This window comes from Engystomops pustulosus, chromosome 9 (genome assembly GCF_040894005.1).
Source record: "Engystomops pustulosus chromosome 9, aEngPut4.maternal, whole genome shotgun sequence".
Lineage (NCBI taxonomy): Eukaryota > Metazoa > Chordata > Amphibia > Anura > Leptodactylidae > Engystomops > Engystomops pustulosus.
The window spans coordinates 61606472-61622884 of NC_092419.1; the positions used below are offsets into that span (position 1 = coordinate 61606472).

Here is a 16413-nt window from a genome sequence, read left to right on the forward strand (position 1 = left end):
TTGAAAAACTGCTGTCAACGGCCATTCTAAGCGGAATGTGCGTGCTCTTGTCAGATCGCAGCAGCGATGCAGCTTAAGGCTTGGCAAATACCAGCATGGGAGACTGGCTGGGAATCCCAAGTTCCGTTGACCTTTTTGAACCTGAAAATTGTGTTAGTTTCTCTATGAGATAGTAAAAGAAGGTTCAAATTGAACAGCTGCTGTCAACGGCCATTCTAAGCTGAATGAGCCTGCTCTCGTCAGATCACAGCAGCAATGCAGCTTAAGGCTTGGCAAGTACCAGCATGGGAGACTGGCTGGGAATCCCAAGTTCTGTTGACCTTTTTGAACCTGAAAATTGTGTTAGTTTCTCTATGAGATAGTTAAAGAAGGTTCAAATTGAACAGCTGCTGTCAATGGCCATTCTAAGCTGAATGTGCCTGCTCTCGTCAGATCGCAGCAGCAATGCAGCTTAAGGCTTGGCAAGTACCAGCATGGGAGACTGGCTGGGAATCCCAAGTTCCGTTGACCTTTTTGAACCTGAAAATTGTGTTAGTTTCTCTATGAGATAGTAAAAGAAGGTTCAAATTGAAAAACTGCTGTCAACGGCCATTCTAAGCGGAATGTGCGTGCTCTTGTCAGATCGCAGCAGCGATGCAGCTTAAGGCTTGGCAAATACCAGCATGGGAGACTGGCTGGGAATCCCAAGTTCTGGTGACCTTTTTGAACCTGAAAATTGTGTTAGTTTCTCTATGAGATAGTAGAAGAAGGTTCAAATTGAACAACTGCTGTCAACGGCCATTCTAAGCTGAATGTGTGTGCTCTTTTCAGATCGCAGCAGCGATGCAGCTTATGGCTTGGCAAGTACCAGCATGGGAGACTGGCTGGGAATCCCAAGTTCTGTTGACCTTTTTGAACCTGAAAATTGTGTTAGTTTCTCTATGAGATAGTAAAAGAAGGTTCAAATTGAACAGTGTTGTCAACGGCAATTCTAAGCTGAATGTGCCTGCTCTCGTCAGATCGCAGCAGCAATGCAGCTTAAGGCTTGGCAAGTACCAGCATGGGAGACTGGCTGGGAATCCCAAGTTCTGTTGACCTTTTTGAACCTGAAAATTGTTTTAGTTTCTCTATGAGATAGTTAAAGAAGGTTTAAATTGAACAGCTGCTGTCAACGGCCATTCTAAGCTGAATGTGCCTGCTCTCGTCAGATCGCAGCAGCAATGCAGCTTAAGGCTTGGCAAGTACCAGCCTGGGAGACTGGGTAGGAATCCCAAGATCCGTTGACCTTTTTGAACCTGAAAATTGAGTTATTTTCTCTATGAGATAGTAAAAGAAGGTTCAAATTGAACAGCTGCTGTTAACGGCCATTCTAAGCTGAATGTGCCTGCTCTCGTCAGATCACAGCAGCAATGCAGCTTAAGGCTTGGCAAGTACCAGCATGGGAGACTGGCTGGGAATCCCAAGTTCTGTTGACCTTTTTGAACCTGAAAATTGTTTTAGTTTCTCTATGAGATAGTTAAAGAAGGTTCAAATTGAACAGCTGCTGTCAACGGCCATTCTAAGCTGAATGTGCCTGCTCTCGTCAGATCGCAGCAGCAATGCAGCTTAAGGCTTGGCAAGTACCAGCATGGGAGACTGGCTGGGAATTCCAAGTTCCGTAGACCTTTTTGAACCTGAAAATGTGTTAGTTTGTCTATGAGATAGTAAAAGAAGGTTCAAATTGAACAGCTGTTGTCAACGGCCATTCTAAGCTGAATGTGCCTGCTCTCGTCAGATCGCAGCAGCAATGCAGCTTAAGGCTTGGCAAGTACCAGCATGGGAGACTGGCTGGGAATCCCAAGTTCCGTTGACCTTTTTGAACCTGAAAATTGTGTTAGTTTCTCTATGAGATAGTAAAAGAAGGTTCAAATTGAACAGCTGCTGTCAACGGCCATTCTAAGCTGAATGAGCCTGCTCTCGTCAGATCACAGCAGCAATGCAGCTTAAGGCTTGGCAAGTACCAGCATGGGAGACTGGGTAGGAATCCCAAGATCCGTTGACCTTTTTGAACCTGAAAATTGAGTTATTTTCTCTATGAGATAGTAAAAGAAGGTTCAAATTGAACAGCTTCTGTCAACGGCCATTCTAAGCTGAATGTGCCTGCTCTCGTCAGATCACAGCAGCAATGCAGCTTAAGGCTTGGCAAGTACCAGCATGGGAGACTGGCTGGGAATCCCAAGTTCTGTTGACCTTTTTGAACCTGAAAATTGTGTTAGTTTCTCTATGAGATAGTTAAAGAAGGTTCAAATTGAACAGCTGCTGTCAACGGCCATTCTAAGCTGAATGTGCCTGCTCTCGTCAGATCGCAGCAGCAATGCAGCTTAAGGCTTGGCAAGTACCAGCATGGGAGACTGGCTGGGAATTCCAAGTTCCGTTGACCTTTTTGAACCTGAAAATGTGTTAGTTTGTCTATGAGATAGTAAAAGAAGGTTCAAATTGAACAGCTGCTGTCAACGGCCATTCTAAGCTGAATGTGCCTACTCTCGTCAGATCGCAGCAGCAATGCAGCTTAAGGCTTGGCAAGTACCAGCATGGGAGACTGGCTGGGAATCCCAAGTTCCGTTGACCTTTTTGAACCTGAAAATTGTGTTAGTTTCTCTATGAGATAGTAAAAGAAGGTTCAAATTGAACAGCTGCTGTCAACGGCCATTCTAAGCTGAATGAGCCTGCTCTCGTCAGATCACAGCAGCAATGCAGCTTAAGGCTTGGCAAGTACCAGCATGGGAGACTGGCTGGGAATCCCAAGTTCTGTTGACCTTTTTGAACCTGAAAATTGTGTTAGTTTCTCTATGAGATAGTTAAAGAAGGTTCAAATTGAACAGCTGCTGTCAATGGCCATTCTAAGCTGAATGTGCCTGCTCTCGTCAGATCGCAGCAGCAATGCAGCTTAAGGCTTGGCAAGTACCAGCATGGGAGACTGGCTGGGAATCCCAAGTTCCGTTGACCTTTTTGAACCTGAAAATTGTGTTAGTTTCTCTATGAGATAGTAAAAGAAGGTTCAAATTGAAAAACTGCTGTCAACGGCCATTCTAAGCGGAATGTGCGTGCTCTTGTCAGATCGCAGCAGCGATGCAGCTTAAGGCTTGGCAAATACCAGCATGGGAGACTGGCTGGGAATCCCAAGTTCCGTTGACCTTTTTGAACCTGAAAATTGTGTTAGTTTCTCTATGAGATAGTAAAAGAAGGTTCAAATTGAACAGCTGCTGTCAACGGCCATTCTAAGCTGAATGAGCCTGCTCTCGTCAGATCACAGCAGCAATGCAGCTTAAGGCTTGGCAAGTACCAGCATGGGAGACTGGCTGGGAATCCCAAGTTCTGTTGACCTTTTTGAACCTGAAAATTGTGTTAGTTTCTCTATGAGATAGTTAAAGAAGGTTCAAATTGAACAGCTGCTGTCAATGGCCATTCTAAGCTGAATGTGCCTGCTCTCGTCAGATCGCAGCAGCAATGCAGCTTAAGGCTTGGCAAGTACCAGCATGGGAGACTGGCTGGGAATCCCAAGTTCCGTTGACCTTTTTGAACCTGAAAATTGTGTTAGTTTCTCTATGAGATAGTAAAAGAAGGTTCAAATTGAAAAACTGCTGTCAACGGCCATTCTAAGCGGAATGTGCGTGCTCTTGTCAGATCGCAGCAGCGATGCAGCTTAAGGCTTGGCAAATACCAGCATGGGAGACTGGCTGGGAATCCCAAGTTCTGGTGACCTTTTTGAACCTGAAAATTGTGTTAGTTTCTCTATGAGATAGTAGAAGAAGGTTCAAATTGAACAACTGCTGTCAACGGCCATTCTAAGCTGAATGTGTGTGCTCTTTTCAGATCGCAGCAGCGATGCAGCTTATGGCTTGGCAAGTACCAGCATGGGAGACTGGCTGGGAATCCCAAGTTCTGTTGACCTTTTTGAACCTGAAAATTGTGTTAGTTTCTCTATGAGATAGTAAAAGAAGGTTCAAATTGAACAGTGTTGTCAACGGCAATTCTAAGCTGAATGTGCCTGCTCTCGTCAGATCGCAGCAGCAATGCAGCTTAAGGCTTGGCAAGTACCAGCATGGGAGACTGGCTGGGAATCCCAAGTTCTGTTGACCTTTTTGAACCTGAAAATTGTTTTAGTTTCTCTATGAGATAGTTAAAGAAGGTTTAAATTGAACAGCTGCTGTCAACGGCCATTCTAAGCTGAATGTGCCTGCTCTCGTCAGATCGCAGCAGCAATGCAGCTTAAGGCTTGGCAAGTACCAGCATGGGAGACTGGCTGGGAATTCCAAGTTCCGTGGACCTTTTTGAACCTGAAAATGTGTTAGTTTGTCTATGAGATAGTAAAAGAAGGTTCAAATTGAACAGCTGTTGTCAACGGCCATTCTAAGCTGAATGTGCCTGCTCTCGTCAGATCGCAGCAGCAATGCAGCTTAAGGCTTGGCAAGTACCAGCATGGGAGACTGGCTGGGAATCCCAAGTTCTGTTGACCTTTTTGAACCTGAAAATTGTGTTAGTTTCTCTATGAGATAGTAAAAGAAGGTTCAAATTGAACAGCTGCTGTCAACGGCCATTCTAAGCTGAATGAGCCTGCTCTCGTCAGATCGCAGCAGCAATGCAGCTTAAGGCTTGGCAAGTACCAGCATGGGAGACTGGGTAGGAATCCCAAGATCCGTTGACCTTTTTGAACCTGAAAATTGAGTTATTTTCTCTATGAGATAGTAAAAGAAGGTTCAAATTGAACAGCTGCTGTCAACGGCCATTCTAAGCTGAATGTGCCTGCTCTCGTCAGATCACAGCAGCAATGCAGCATAAGGCTTGGCAAGTACCAGCATGGGAGACTGGCTGGGAATCCCAAGTTCTGTTGACCTTTTTGAACCTGAAAATTGTGTTAGTTTCTCTATGAGATAGTTAAAGAAGGTTCAAATTGAACAGCTGCTGTCAACGGCCATTCTAAGCTGAATGTGCCTGCTCTCGTCAGATCGCAGCAGCAATGCAGCTTAAGGCTTGGCAAGTACCAGCATGGGAGACTGGCTGGGAATTCCAAGTTCCGTTGACCTTTTTGAACCTGAAAATGTGTTAGTTTGTCTATGAGATAGTAAAAGAAGGTTCAAATTGAACAGCTGCTGTCAACGGCCATTCTAAGCTGAATGTGCCTACTCTCGTCAGATCGCAGCAGCAATGCAGCTTAAGGCTTGGCAAGTACCAGCATGGGAGACTGGCTGGGAATCCCAAGTTCTGTTGACCTTTTTGAACCTGAAAATTGTGTTAGTTTCTCTATGAGATAGTTAAAGAAGGTTCAAATTGAACAGCTGCTGTCAACGGCCATTCTAAGCTGAATGTGCCTGCTCTCGTCAGATCGCAGCAGCAATGCAGCTTAAGGCTTGGCAAGTACCAGCATGGGAGACTGGCTGGGAATTCCAAGTTCCGTTGACCTTTTTGAACCTGAAAATGTGTTAGTTTCTCTATGAGATAGTAAAAGAAGGTTCAAATTGAACAGCTGCTGTCAACGGCCATTCTAAGCTGAATGTGCCTGCTCTCCTCAGATCGCAGCAGCAATGCAGCTTAAGGCTTGGCAAGTACCAGCATGGGAGACTGGCTGGAAATCCCAAGTTCCGCTGACCTTTTTGAACCTGAAAATTGTGTTAGTTTCTCTATGAGATAGTAAAAGAAGGTTCAAATTGAACAGCTGCTGTCAATGGCCATTCTAAGCTGAATGTGCCTGCTCTCGTCAGATCGCAGCAGCAATGCAGCTTAAGGCTTGGCAAGTACCAGCATGGGAGACTGGCTGGGAATCCCAAGTTCCGTTGACCTTTTTGAACCTGAAAATTGTGTTAGTTTCTCTATGAGATAGTAAAAGAAGGTTCAAATTGAAAAACTGCTGTCAACGGCCATTCTAAGCGGAATGTGCGTGTGTGTGCTCTTTTCAGATCGCAGCAGCGATGCAGCTTAAGGCTTGGCAAGTACCAGCATGGGAGACTGGCTGGGAATCCCAAGTTCTGTTGACCTTTTTGAACCTGAAAATTGTGTTAGTTTCTCTATGAGATAGTAAAAGAAGGTTCAAATTGAACAGTGTTGTCAACGGCAATTCTAAGCTGAATGTGCCTGCTCTCGTCAGATCGCAGCAGCAATGCAGCTTAAGGCTTGGCAAGTACCAGCATGGGAGACTGGCTGGGAATTCCAAGTTCCGTTGACCTTTTTGAACCTGAAAATGTGTTAGTTTCTCTATGAGATAGTAAAAGAAGGTTCAAATTGAACAGCTGCTGTCAACGGCCATTCTAAGCTGAATGTGCCTGCTCTCGTCAGATCGCAGCAGCAATGCAGTTTAAGGCTTGGCAAGTACCAGCATGGGAGACTGGCTGGGAATCCCAAGTTCCGTTGACCTTTTTGAACCTGAAAATTGTGTTAGTTTCTCTATGAGATAGTAAAAGAAGGTTCAAATTGAACAGCTGCTGTCAACGGCCATTCTAAGCTGAATGTGCCTGCTCTCGTCTGATCGCAGCAGCAATGCAGCTTAAGGCTTGGCAAGTACCAGCCTGGGAGACTGGGTAGGAATCCCAAGATCCGTTGACCTTTTTGAACCTGAAAATTGAGTTATTTTCTCTATGAGATAGTAAAAGAAGGTTCAAATTGAACAGCTGCTGTCAACGGCCATTCTAAGCTGAATGTGCCTGCTCTCGTCAGATCACAGCAGCAATGCAGCTTAAGGCTTGGCAAGTACCAGCATGGGAGACTGGCTGGGAATCCCAAGTTCTGTTGACCTTTTTGAACCTGAAAATTGTTTTAGTTTCTCTATGAGATAGTTAAAGAAGGTTCAAATTGAACAGCTGCTGTCAACGGCCATTCTAAGCTGAATGTGCCTGCTCTCGTCAGATCGCAGCAGCAATGCAGCTTAAGGCTTGGCAAGTACCAGCATGGGAGACTGGCTGGGAATTCCAAGTTCCGTAGACCTTTTTGAACCTGAAAATGTGTTAGTTTGTCTATGAGATAGTAAAAGAAGGTTCAAATTGAACAGCTGTTGTCAACGGCCATTCTAAGCTGAATGTGCCTGCTCTCGTCAGATCACAGCAGCAATGCAGCTTAAGGCTTGGCAAGTACCAGCATGGGAGACTGGCTGGGAATCCCAAGTTCTGTTTACCTTTTTGAACCTGAAAATTGTGTTAGTTTCTCTATGAGATAGTTAAAGAAGGTTCAAATTGAACAGCTGCTGTCAACGGCCATTCTAAGCTGAATGTGCCTGCTCTCGTCAGATCGCAGCAGCTTAAGGCTTGGCAAGTACCAGCATGGGAGATTGGCCGGGAATTCCAAGTTTCGTTGACCTTTTTGAACCTGAAAATGTGTTAGTTTCTCTATGAGATAGTAAAAGAAGGTTCAAATTGAACAGCTGCTGTCAACGGCCATTCTAAGCTGAATGTGCCTGCTCTCGTCAGATCGCAGCAGCAATGCAGCTTAAGGCTTGGCAAGTACCAGCATGGGAGACTGGCTGGAAATCCAAAGTTCCGTTGACCTTTTTGAACCTGAAAATTGTGTTAGTTTCTCTATGAGATAGTAAAAGAAGGTTCAAATTGAACAGCTGCTGTCAACGGCCATTCTAAGCTGAATGTGCCTGCTCTCGTCAGATCGCAGCAGCAATGCAGCTTAAGGCTTGGCAAGTACCAGCATGGGAGACTGGCTGGGAATCCCAAGTTCTGGTGACCTTTTTGAACCTGAAAATTGTGTTAGTTTCTCTATGAGATAGTAGAAGAAGGTTCAAATTGAACAACTGCTGTCAACGGCCATTCTAAGCTGAATGTGTGTGCTCTTTTCAGATCGCAGCAGCGATGCAGCTTAAGGCTTGGCAAGTACCAGCATGGGAGACTGGCTGGGAATCCCAAGTTCCGTTGACCTTTTTGAACCTGAAAATTGTGTTAGTTTCTCTATGAGATAGTAAAAGAAGGTTCAAATTGAACAGCTGCTGTCAACGGCCATTCTAAGCTGAATGTGCCTGCTCTCGTCAGATCGCAGCAGCAATGCAGCTTAAGGCTTGGCAAGTACCAGCCTGGGAGACTGGGTAGGAATCCCAAGATCCGTTGACCTTTTTGAACCTGAAAATTGAGTTATTTTCTCTATGAGATAGTAAAAGAAGGTTCAAATTAAACAGCTGCTGTCAACGGCCATTCTAAGCTGAATGTGCCTGCTCTCGTCAGATCACAGCAGCAATGCAGCTTAAGGCTTGGCAAGTACCAGCATGGGAGACTGGCTGGGAATCCCAAGTTCTGTTGACCTTTTTGAACCTGAAAATTGTGTTAGTTTCTCTATGAGATAGTTAAAGAAGGTTCAAATTGAACAGCTGCTGTCAACGGCCATTCTAAGCTGAATGTGCCTGCTCTCGTCAGATCGCAGCAGCAATGCAGCTTAAGGCTTGGCAAGTACCAGCATGGGAGACTGGCTGGGAATTCCAAGTTCCGTTGACCTTTTTGAACCTGAAAATGTGTTAGTTTGTCTATGAGATAGTAAAAGAAGGTTCAAATTGAACAGCTGCTGTCAACGGCCATTCTAAGCTGAATGTGCGTGCTCTTGTCAGATCGCAGCAGTGATGCAGCTTAAGGCTTGGCAAGTACCAGCATGGGAGACTGGCTGGGACTCCCAAGTTCTGGTGACTTTTTTGAACCTGAAAATTGTGTTAGTTTCTCTATGAGATAGTAGAAGAAGGTTCAAATTGAACAGCTGCTGTCAACGGCCATTCTAAGCTGAATGTGCCTGCTCTTGTCAGATCGCGGCAGCGATGCAGCTTAAGGCTTGGCAAGTACCAGCATGGGAGACTGGCTGGGAATCCCAAGTTCTGTTGACCTTTTTGAACCTGAAAATGTGTTAGTTTCTCTATGAGATAGTAAAAGAAGGTTCAAATTGAACAGCTGCTGTCAACGGCCATTCTAAGCTGAATGTGCGTGCTCTTGTCAGATCGCAGCAGTGATGCAGCTTAAGGCTTGGCAAGTACCAGCATGGGAGACTGGCCTGGAATCCCAAGTTCTGGTGACCTTTTGAACCTGAAAATTGTGTTAGTTTCTCTATGAGATAGCAAAAGAAGGTTCAAATTGAACAGCTGCTGTCACCGGCCATTCTAAGCTGAATGTGCCTGCTCTTGTCAGATTGCAGCAGCAATGCAGCTTAAGGCTTGGCAAGTACCAGCATGGGAGACTGGCTTGGAATCCCAAGTTCCGTTGCCCTTTTTGAACCTGAAAATTGTGTTAGTTTCTCTATGAGATAGTAAAAGAAGGTTCAAATTGAACAGCTCCTGTCAACGGCCATTCTAAGCTGAATGTGCGTGCTCTTGTCAGATCGCAGCAGTGATGCAGCTTAAGGCTTGGCAAGTACCAGCATGGGAGACTGGCTGGGAATCCCAAGTTCTGTTGACCTTTTTGAACCTGAAAATTGTGTTAGTTTCTCTATGAGATAGTTAAAGAAGGTTCAAATTGAACAGCTGCTGTCAATGGCCATTCTAAGCTGAATGTGCCTGCTCTCGTCAGATCGCAGCAGCAATGCAGCTTAAGGCTTGGCAAGTACCAGCATGGGAGACTGGCTGGGAATCCCAAGTTCCGTTGACCTTTTTGAACCTGAAAATTGTGTTAGTTTCTCTATGAGATAGTAAAAGAAGGTTCAAATTGAAAAACTGCTGTCAACGGCCATTCTAAGCGGAATGTGCGTGCTCTTGTCAGATCGCAGCAGCGATGCAGCTTAAGGCTTGGCAAATACCAGCATGGGAGACTGGCTGGGAATCCCAAGTTCCGTTGACCTTTTTGAACCTGAAAATTGTGTTAGTTTCTCTATGAGATAGTAAAAGAAGGTTCAAATTGAACAGCTGCTGTCAACGGCCATTCTAAGCTGAATGAGCCTGCTCTCGTCAGATCACAGCAGCAATGCAGCTTAAGGCTTGGCAAGTACCAGCATGGGAGACTGGCTGGGAATCCCAAGTTCTGTTGACCTTTTTGAACCTGAAAATTGTGTTAGTTTCTCTATGAGATAGTTAAAGAAGGTTCAAATTGAACAGCTGCTGTCAATGGCCATTCTAAGCTGAATGTGCCTGCTCTCGTCAGATCGCAGCAGCAATGCAGCTTAAGGCTTGGCAAGTACCAGCATGGGAGAGTGGCTGGGAATCCCAAGTTCCGTTGACCTTTTTGAACCTAAAAAATTGTGTTAGTTTCTCTATGAGATAGTAAAAGAAGGTTCAAATTGAAAAACTGCTGTCAACGGCCATTCTAAGCGGAATGTGCGTGCTCTTGTCAGATCGCAGCAGCGATGCAGCTTAAGGCTTGGCAAATACCAGCATGGGAGACTGGCTGGGAATCCCAAGTTCTGGTGACCTTTTTGAACCTGAAAATTGTGTTAGTTTCTCTATGAGATAGTAGAAGAAGGTTCAAATTGAACAACTGCTGTCAACGGCCATTCTAAGCTGAATGTGTGTGCTCTTTTCAGATCGCAGCAGCGATGCAGCTTATGGCTTGGCAAGTACCAGCATGGGAGACTGGCTGGGAATCCCAAGTTCTGTTGACCTTTTTGAACCTGAAAATTGTGTTAGTTTCTCTATGAGATAGTTAAAGAAGGTTTAAATTGAACAGCTGCTGTCAACGGCCATTCTAAGCTGAATGTGCCTGCTCTCGTCAGATCGCAGCAGCAATGCAGCTTAAGGCTTGGCAAGTACCAGCATGGGAGACTGGCTGGGAATTCCAAGTTCCGTGGACCTTTTTGAACCTGAAAATGTGTTAGTTTGTCTATGAGATAGTAAAAGAAGGTTCAAATTGAACAGCTGTTGTCAACGGCCATTCTAAGCTGAATGTGCCTGCTCTCGTCAGATCGCAGCAGCAATGCAGCTTAAGGCTTGGCAAGTACCAGCATGGGAGACTGGCTGGGAATCCCAAGTTCTGTTGACCTTTTTGAACCTGAAAATTGTGTTAGTTTCTCTATGAGATAGTAAAAGAAGGTTCAAATTGAACAGCTGCTGTCAACGGCCATTCTAAGCTGAATGAGCCTGCTCTCGTCAGATCGCAGCAGCAATGCAGCTTAAGGCTTGGCAAGTACCAGCATGGGAGACTGGGTAGGAATCCCAAGATCCGTTGACCTTTTTGAACCTGAAAATTGAGTTATTTTCTCTATGAGATAGTAAAAGAAGGTTCAAATTGAACAGCTGCTGTCAACGGCCATTCTAAGCTGAATGTGCCTGCTCTCGTCAGATCACAGCAGCAATGCAGCATAAGGCTTGGCAAGTACCAGCATGGGAGACTGGCTGGGAATCCCAAGTTCTGTTGACCTTTTTGAACCTGAAAATTGTGTTAGTTTCTCTATGAGATAGTTAAAGAAGGTTCAAATTGAACAGCTGCTGTCAACGGCCATTCTAAGCTGAATGTGCCTGCTCTCGTCAGATCGCAGCAGCAATGCAGCTTAAGGCTTGGCAAGTACCAGCATGGGAGACTGGCTGGGAATTCCAAGTTCCGTTGACCTTTTTGAACCTGAAAATGTGTTAGTTTGTCTATGAGATAGTAAAAGAAGGTTCAAATTGAACAGCTGCTGTCAACGGCCATTCTAAGCTGAATGTGCCTACTCTCGTCAGATCGCAGCAGCAATGCAGCTTAAGGCTTGGCAAGTACCAGCATGGGAGACTGGCTGGGAATCCCAAGTTCTGTTGACCTTTTTGAACCTGAAAATTGTGTTAGTTTCTCTATGAGATAGTTAAAGAAGGTTCAAATTGAACAGCTGCTGTCAACGGCCATTCTAAGCTGAATGTGCCTGCTCTCGTCAGATCGCAGCAGCAATGCAGCTTAAGGCTTGGCAAGTACCAGCATGGGAGACTGGCTGGGAATTCCAAGTTCCGTTGACCTTTTTGAACCTGAAAATGTGTTAGTTTCTCTATGAGATAGTAAAAGAAGGTTCAAATTGAACAGCTGCTGTCAACGGCCATTCTAAGCTGAATGTGCCTGCTCTCCTCAGATCGCAGCAGCAATGCAGCTTAAGGCTTGGCAAGTACCAGCATGGGAGACTGGCTGGAAATCCCAAGTTCCGCTGACCTTTTTGAACCTGAAAATTGTGTTAGTTTCTCTATGAGATAGTAAAAGAAGGTTCAAATTGAACAGCTGCTGTCAATGGCCATTCTAAGCTGAATGTGCCTGCTCTCGTCAGATCGCAGCAGCAATGCAGCTTAAGGCTTGGCAAGTACCAGCATGGGAGACTGGCTGGGAATCCCAAGTTCCGTTGACCTTTTTGAACCTGAAAATTGTGTTAGTTTCTCTATGAGATAGTAAAAGAAGGTTCAAATTGAAAAACTGCTGTCAACGGCCATTCTAAGCGGAATGTGCGTGTGTGTGCTCTTTTCAGATCGCAGCAGCGATGCAGCTTAAGGCTTGGCAAGTACCAGCATGGGAGACTGGCTGGGAATCCCAAGTTCTGTTGACCTTTTTGAACCTGAAAATTGTGTTAGTTTCTCTATGAGATAGTAAAAGAAGGTTCAAATTGAACAGTGTTGTCAACGGCAATTCTAAGCTGAATGTGCCTGCTCTCGTCAGATCGCAGCAGCAATGCAGCTTAAGGCTTGGCAAGTACCAGCATGGGAGACTGGCTGGGAATTCCAAGTTCCGTTGACCTTTTTGAACCTGAAAATGTGTTAGTTTCTCTATGAGATAGTAAAAGAAGGTTCAAATTGAACAGCTGCTGTCAACGGCCATTCTAAGCTGAATGTGCCTGCTCTCGTCAGATCGCAGCAGCAATGCAGTTTAAGGCTTGGCAAGTACCAGCATGGGAGACTGGCTGGGAATCCCAAGTTCCGTTGACCTTTTTGAACCTGAAAATTGTGTTAGTTTCTCTATGAGATAGTAAAAGAAGGTTCAAATTGAACAGCTGCTGTCAACGGCCATTCTAAGCTGAATGTGCCTGCTCTCGTCTGATCGCAGCAGCAATGCAGCTTAAGGCTTGGCAAGTACCAGCCTGGGAGACTGGGTAGGAATCCCAAGATCCGTTGACCTTTTTGAACCTGAAAATTGAGTTATTTTCTCTATGAGATAGTAAAAGAAGGTTCAAATTGAACAGCTGCTGTCAACGGCCATTCTAAGCTGAATGTGCCTGCTCTCGTCAGATCACAGCAGCAATGCAGCTTAAGGCTTGGCAAGTACCAGCATGGGAGACTGGCTGGGAATCCCAAGTTCTGTTGACCTTTTTGAACCTGAAAATTGTTTTAGTTTCTCTATGAGATAGTTAAAGAAGGTTCAAATTGAACAGCTGCTGTCAACGGCCATTCTAAGCTGAATGTGCCTGCTCTCGTCAGATCGCAGCAGCAATGCAGCTTAAGGCTTGGCAAGTACCAGCATGGGAGACTGGCTGGGAATTCCAAGTTCCGTAGACCTTTTTGAACCTGAAAATGTGTTAGTTTGTCTATGAGATAGTAAAAGAAGGTTCAAATTGAACAGCTGTTGTCAACGGCCATTCTAAGCTGAATGTGCCTGCTCTCGTCAGATCACAGCAGCAATGCAGCTTAAGGCTTGGCAAGTACCAGCATGGGAGACTGGCTGGGAATCCCAAGTTCTGTTTACCTTTTTGAACCTGAAAATTGTGTTAGTTTCTCTATGAGATAGTTAAAGAAGGTTCAAATTGAACAGCTGCTGTCAACGGCCATTCTAAGCTGAATGTGCCTGCTCTCGTCAGATCGCAGCAGCTTAAGGCTTGGCAAGTACCAGCATGGGAGATTGGCCGGGAATTCCAAGTTTCGTTGACCTTTTTGAACCTGAAAATGTGTTAGTTTCTCTATGAGATAGTAAAAGAAGGTTCAAATTGAACAGCTGCTGTCAACGGCCATTCTAAGCTGAATGTGCCTGCTCTCGTCAGATCGCAGCAGCAATGCAGCTTAAGGCTTGGCAAGTACCAGCATGGGAGACTGGCTGGAAATCCAAAGTTCCGTTGACCTTTTTGAACCTGAAAATTGTGTTAGTTTCTCTATGAGATAGTAAAAGAAGGTTCAAATTGAACAGCTGCTGTCAACGGCCATTCTAAGCTGAATGTGCCTGCTCTCGTCAGATCGCAGCAGCAATGCAGCTTAAGGCTTGGCAAGTACCAGCATGGGAGACTGGCTGGGAATCCCAAGTTCTGGTGACCTTTTTGAACCTGAAAATTGTGTTAGTTTCTCTATGAGATAGTAGAAGAAGGTTCAAATTGAACAACTGCTGTCAACGGCCATTCTAAGCTGAATGTGTGTGCTCTTTTCAGATCGCAGCAGCGATGCAGCTTAAGGCTTGGCAAGTACCAGCATGGGAGACTGGCTGGGAATCCCAAGTTCCGTTGACCTTTTTGAACCTGAAAATTGTGTTAGTTTCTCTATGAGATAGTAAAAGAAGGTTCAAATTGAACAGCTGCTGTCAACGGCCATTCTAAGCTGAATGTGCCTGCTCTCGTCAGATCGCAGCAGCAATGCAGCTTAAGGCTTGGCAAGTACCAGCCTGGGAGACTGGGTAGGAATCCCAAGATCCGTTGACCTTTTTGAACCTGAAAATTGAGTTATTTTCTCTATGAGATAGTAAAAGAAGGTTCAAATTAAACAGCTGCTGTCAACGGCCATTCTAAGCTGAATGTGCCTGCTCTCGTCAGATCACAGCAGCAATGCAGCTTAAGGCTTGGCAAGTACCAGCATGGGAGACTGGCTGGGAATCCCAAGTTCTGTTGACCTTTTTGAACCTGAAAATTGTGTTAGTTTCTCTATGAGATAGTTAAAGAAGGTTCAAATTGAACAGCTGCTGTCAACGGCCATTCTAAGCTGAATGTGCCTGCTCTCGTCAGATCGCAGCAGCAATGCAGCTTAAGGCTTGGCAAGTACCAGCATGGGAGACTGGCTGGGAATTCCAAGTTCCGTTGACCTTTTTGAACCTGAAAATGTGTTAGTTTGTCTATGAGATAGTAAAAGAAGGTTCAAATTGAACAGCTGCTGTCAACAGCCATTCTAAGCTGAATGTGCGTGCTCTTGTCAGATCGCAGCAGTGATGCAGCTTAAGGCTTGGCAAGTACCAGCATGGGAGACTGGCTGGGACTCCCAAGTTCTGGTGACTTTTTTGAACCTGAAAATTGTGTTAGTTTCTCTATGAGATAGTAGAAGAAGGTTCAAATTGAACAGCTGCTGTCAACGGCCATTCTAAGCTGAATGTGCCTGCTCTTGTCAGATCGCGGCAGCGATGCAGCTTAAGGCTTGGCAAGTACCAGCATGGGAGACTGGCTGGGAATCCCAAGTTCTGTTGACCTTTTTGAACCTGAAAATGTGTTAGTTTCTCTATGAGATAGTAAAAGAAGGTTCAAATTGAACAGCTGCTGTCAACGGCCATTCTAAGCTGAATGTGCGTGCTCTTGTCAGATCGCAGCAGTGATGCAGCTTAAGGCTTGGCAAGTACCAGCATGGGAGACTGGCCTGGAATCCCAAGTTCTGGTGACCTTTTGAACCTGAAAATTGTGTTAGTTTCTCTATGAGATAGCAAAAGAAGGTTCAAATTGAACAGCTGCTGTCACCGGCCATTCTAAGCTGAATGTGCCTGCTCTTGTCAGATTGCAGCAGCAATGCAGCTTAAGGCTTGGCAAGTACCAGCATGGGAGACTGGCTTGGAATCCCAAGTTCCGTTGCCCTTTTTGAACCTGAAAATTGTGTTAGTTTCTCTATGAGATAGTAAAAGAAGGTTCAAATTGAACAGCTCCTGTCAACGGCCATTCTAAGCTGAATGTGCGTGCTCTTGTCAGATCGCAGCAGTGATGCAGCTTAAGGCTTGGCAAGTACCAGCATGGGAGACTGGCTGGGAATCCCAAGTTCTGTTGACCTTTTTGAACCTGAAAATTGTGTTAGTTTCTCTATGAGATAGTTAAAGAAGGTTCAAATTGAACAGCTGCTGTCAATGGCCATTCTAAGCTGAATGTGCCTGCTCTCGTCAGATCGCAGCAGCAATGCAGCTTAAGGCTTGGCAAGTACCAGCATGGGAGACTGGCTGGGAATCCCAAGTTCCGTTGACCTTTTTGAACCTGAAAATTGTGTTAGTTTCTCTATGAGATAGTAAAAGAAGGTTCAAATTGAAAAACTGCTGTCAACGGCCATTCTAAGCGGAATGTGCGTGCTCTTGTCAGATCGCAGCAGCGATGCAGCTTAAGGCTTGGCAAATACCAGCATGGGAGACTGGCTGGGAATCCCAAGTTCCGTTGACCTTTTTGAACCTGAAAATTGTGTTAGTTTCTCTATGAGATAGTAAAAGAAGGTTCAAATTGAACAGCTGCTGTCAACGGCCATTCTAAGCTGAATGAGCCTGCTCTCGTCAGATCACAGCAGCAATGCAGCTTAAGGCTTGGCAAGTACCAGCATGGGAGACTGGCTGGGAATCCCAAGTTCTGTTGACCTTTTTGAACCTGAAAATTGTGTTAGTTTCTCTATGAGATAGTTAAAGAAGGTTC

At 45.2% G+C, this 16413-nt stretch overlaps 62 pseudogenes; all 62 read left to right on the forward strand.

Annotated features, from left to right (window-relative positions):
- The first annotated feature begins 202 nt into the window (after window positions 1–202).
- LOC140095174 (5S ribosomal RNA) lies at window positions 203–321 on the forward strand (annotated as a pseudogene).
- A 70-nt stretch (window positions 322–391) lies between these two features.
- Window positions 392–510, forward strand: LOC140082504 (5S ribosomal RNA; annotated as a pseudogene).
- A 447-nt stretch (window positions 511–957) lies between these two features.
- LOC140085468 (5S ribosomal RNA) lies at window positions 958–1076 on the forward strand (annotated as a pseudogene).
- Window positions 1077–1146: 70 nt separating this feature from the next.
- LOC140097373 (5S ribosomal RNA) lies at window positions 1147–1265 on the forward strand (annotated as a pseudogene).
- Window positions 1266–1335: 70 nt separating this feature from the next.
- On the forward strand, window positions 1336–1454 carry LOC140094339 (5S ribosomal RNA; annotated as a pseudogene).
- A 70-nt stretch (window positions 1455–1524) lies between these two features.
- Window positions 1525–1643, forward strand: LOC140082006 (5S ribosomal RNA; annotated as a pseudogene).
- Window positions 1644–1712: 69 nt separating this feature from the next.
- On the forward strand, window positions 1713–1831 carry LOC140088221 (5S ribosomal RNA; annotated as a pseudogene).
- A 259-nt stretch (window positions 1832–2090) lies between these two features.
- On the forward strand, window positions 2091–2209 carry LOC140090450 (5S ribosomal RNA; annotated as a pseudogene).
- Window positions 2210–2279: 70 nt separating this feature from the next.
- Window positions 2280–2398, forward strand: LOC140081129 (5S ribosomal RNA; annotated as a pseudogene).
- A 69-nt stretch (window positions 2399–2467) lies between these two features.
- On the forward strand, window positions 2468–2586 carry LOC140092071 (5S ribosomal RNA; annotated as a pseudogene).
- A 70-nt stretch (window positions 2587–2656) lies between these two features.
- LOC140095175 (5S ribosomal RNA) lies at window positions 2657–2775 on the forward strand (annotated as a pseudogene).
- Window positions 2776–2845: 70 nt separating this feature from the next.
- On the forward strand, window positions 2846–2964 carry LOC140082505 (5S ribosomal RNA; annotated as a pseudogene).
- A 259-nt stretch (window positions 2965–3223) lies between these two features.
- Window positions 3224–3342, forward strand: LOC140095176 (5S ribosomal RNA; annotated as a pseudogene).
- A 70-nt stretch (window positions 3343–3412) lies between these two features.
- Window positions 3413–3531, forward strand: LOC140082507 (5S ribosomal RNA; annotated as a pseudogene).
- A 447-nt stretch (window positions 3532–3978) lies between these two features.
- LOC140085451 (5S ribosomal RNA) lies at window positions 3979–4097 on the forward strand (annotated as a pseudogene).
- A 70-nt stretch (window positions 4098–4167) lies between these two features.
- Window positions 4168–4286, forward strand: LOC140084688 (5S ribosomal RNA; annotated as a pseudogene).
- Window positions 4287–4355: 69 nt separating this feature from the next.
- On the forward strand, window positions 4356–4474 carry LOC140078815 (5S ribosomal RNA; annotated as a pseudogene).
- A 70-nt stretch (window positions 4475–4544) lies between these two features.
- Window positions 4545–4663, forward strand: LOC140097707 (5S ribosomal RNA; annotated as a pseudogene).
- Window positions 4664–4733: 70 nt separating this feature from the next.
- Window positions 4734–4852, forward strand: LOC140098275 (5S ribosomal RNA; annotated as a pseudogene).
- Window positions 4853–4922: 70 nt separating this feature from the next.
- Window positions 4923–5041, forward strand: LOC140081140 (5S ribosomal RNA; annotated as a pseudogene).
- Window positions 5042–5110: 69 nt separating this feature from the next.
- On the forward strand, window positions 5111–5229 carry LOC140093878 (5S ribosomal RNA; annotated as a pseudogene).
- A 70-nt stretch (window positions 5230–5299) lies between these two features.
- LOC140081151 (5S ribosomal RNA) lies at window positions 5300–5418 on the forward strand (annotated as a pseudogene).
- Window positions 5419–5676: 258 nt separating this feature from the next.
- LOC140082406 (5S ribosomal RNA) lies at window positions 5677–5795 on the forward strand (annotated as a pseudogene).
- A 264-nt stretch (window positions 5796–6059) lies between these two features.
- Window positions 6060–6178, forward strand: LOC140083107 (5S ribosomal RNA; annotated as a pseudogene).
- A 69-nt stretch (window positions 6179–6247) lies between these two features.
- Window positions 6248–6366, forward strand: LOC140083231 (5S ribosomal RNA; annotated as a pseudogene).
- Window positions 6367–6436: 70 nt separating this feature from the next.
- On the forward strand, window positions 6437–6555 carry LOC140097666 (5S ribosomal RNA; annotated as a pseudogene).
- A 70-nt stretch (window positions 6556–6625) lies between these two features.
- LOC140090451 (5S ribosomal RNA) lies at window positions 6626–6744 on the forward strand (annotated as a pseudogene).
- Window positions 6745–6814: 70 nt separating this feature from the next.
- LOC140082008 (5S ribosomal RNA) lies at window positions 6815–6933 on the forward strand (annotated as a pseudogene).
- Window positions 6934–7002: 69 nt separating this feature from the next.
- On the forward strand, window positions 7003–7121 carry LOC140096536 (5S ribosomal RNA; annotated as a pseudogene).
- Window positions 7122–7371: 250 nt separating this feature from the next.
- Window positions 7372–7490, forward strand: LOC140098251 (5S ribosomal RNA; annotated as a pseudogene).
- A 70-nt stretch (window positions 7491–7560) lies between these two features.
- On the forward strand, window positions 7561–7679 carry LOC140092801 (5S ribosomal RNA; annotated as a pseudogene).
- A 259-nt stretch (window positions 7680–7938) lies between these two features.
- On the forward strand, window positions 7939–8057 carry LOC140097361 (5S ribosomal RNA; annotated as a pseudogene).
- A 70-nt stretch (window positions 8058–8127) lies between these two features.
- Window positions 8128–8246, forward strand: LOC140090452 (5S ribosomal RNA; annotated as a pseudogene).
- A 70-nt stretch (window positions 8247–8316) lies between these two features.
- Window positions 8317–8435, forward strand: LOC140081163 (5S ribosomal RNA; annotated as a pseudogene).
- Window positions 8436–8693: 258 nt separating this feature from the next.
- Window positions 8694–8812, forward strand: LOC140094449 (5S ribosomal RNA; annotated as a pseudogene).
- A 446-nt stretch (window positions 8813–9258) lies between these two features.
- LOC140095569 (5S ribosomal RNA) lies at window positions 9259–9377 on the forward strand (annotated as a pseudogene).
- A 70-nt stretch (window positions 9378–9447) lies between these two features.
- Window positions 9448–9566, forward strand: LOC140082508 (5S ribosomal RNA; annotated as a pseudogene).
- Window positions 9567–9825: 259 nt separating this feature from the next.
- LOC140095177 (5S ribosomal RNA) lies at window positions 9826–9944 on the forward strand (annotated as a pseudogene).
- Window positions 9945–10014: 70 nt separating this feature from the next.
- LOC140096241 (5S ribosomal RNA) lies at window positions 10015–10133 on the forward strand (annotated as a pseudogene).
- A 449-nt stretch (window positions 10134–10582) lies between these two features.
- Window positions 10583–10701, forward strand: LOC140084689 (5S ribosomal RNA; annotated as a pseudogene).
- A 69-nt stretch (window positions 10702–10770) lies between these two features.
- On the forward strand, window positions 10771–10889 carry LOC140078816 (5S ribosomal RNA; annotated as a pseudogene).
- Window positions 10890–10959: 70 nt separating this feature from the next.
- On the forward strand, window positions 10960–11078 carry LOC140097708 (5S ribosomal RNA; annotated as a pseudogene).
- A 70-nt stretch (window positions 11079–11148) lies between these two features.
- LOC140098277 (5S ribosomal RNA) lies at window positions 11149–11267 on the forward strand (annotated as a pseudogene).
- A 70-nt stretch (window positions 11268–11337) lies between these two features.
- LOC140081175 (5S ribosomal RNA) lies at window positions 11338–11456 on the forward strand (annotated as a pseudogene).
- Window positions 11457–11525: 69 nt separating this feature from the next.
- Window positions 11526–11644, forward strand: LOC140093880 (5S ribosomal RNA; annotated as a pseudogene).
- A 70-nt stretch (window positions 11645–11714) lies between these two features.
- LOC140081188 (5S ribosomal RNA) lies at window positions 11715–11833 on the forward strand (annotated as a pseudogene).
- Window positions 11834–12091: 258 nt separating this feature from the next.
- LOC140082509 (5S ribosomal RNA) lies at window positions 12092–12210 on the forward strand (annotated as a pseudogene).
- A 264-nt stretch (window positions 12211–12474) lies between these two features.
- On the forward strand, window positions 12475–12593 carry LOC140083108 (5S ribosomal RNA; annotated as a pseudogene).
- Window positions 12594–12662: 69 nt separating this feature from the next.
- On the forward strand, window positions 12663–12781 carry LOC140083232 (5S ribosomal RNA; annotated as a pseudogene).
- Window positions 12782–12851: 70 nt separating this feature from the next.
- LOC140097665 (5S ribosomal RNA) lies at window positions 12852–12970 on the forward strand (annotated as a pseudogene).
- Window positions 12971–13040: 70 nt separating this feature from the next.
- Window positions 13041–13159, forward strand: LOC140090453 (5S ribosomal RNA; annotated as a pseudogene).
- Window positions 13160–13229: 70 nt separating this feature from the next.
- On the forward strand, window positions 13230–13348 carry LOC140082009 (5S ribosomal RNA; annotated as a pseudogene).
- Window positions 13349–13417: 69 nt separating this feature from the next.
- Window positions 13418–13536, forward strand: LOC140096537 (5S ribosomal RNA; annotated as a pseudogene).
- A 250-nt stretch (window positions 13537–13786) lies between these two features.
- LOC140098253 (5S ribosomal RNA) lies at window positions 13787–13905 on the forward strand (annotated as a pseudogene).
- Window positions 13906–13975: 70 nt separating this feature from the next.
- Window positions 13976–14094, forward strand: LOC140092802 (5S ribosomal RNA; annotated as a pseudogene).
- A 259-nt stretch (window positions 14095–14353) lies between these two features.
- Window positions 14354–14472, forward strand: LOC140097374 (5S ribosomal RNA; annotated as a pseudogene).
- A 70-nt stretch (window positions 14473–14542) lies between these two features.
- Window positions 14543–14661, forward strand: LOC140090454 (5S ribosomal RNA; annotated as a pseudogene).
- A 70-nt stretch (window positions 14662–14731) lies between these two features.
- LOC140081199 (5S ribosomal RNA) lies at window positions 14732–14850 on the forward strand (annotated as a pseudogene).
- A 258-nt stretch (window positions 14851–15108) lies between these two features.
- On the forward strand, window positions 15109–15227 carry LOC140094450 (5S ribosomal RNA; annotated as a pseudogene).
- Window positions 15228–15673: 446 nt separating this feature from the next.
- LOC140095570 (5S ribosomal RNA) lies at window positions 15674–15792 on the forward strand (annotated as a pseudogene).
- Window positions 15793–15862: 70 nt separating this feature from the next.
- Window positions 15863–15981, forward strand: LOC140082510 (5S ribosomal RNA; annotated as a pseudogene).
- A 259-nt stretch (window positions 15982–16240) lies between these two features.
- LOC140095179 (5S ribosomal RNA) lies at window positions 16241–16359 on the forward strand (annotated as a pseudogene).
- Window positions 16360–16413: the final 54 nt, after the last annotated feature.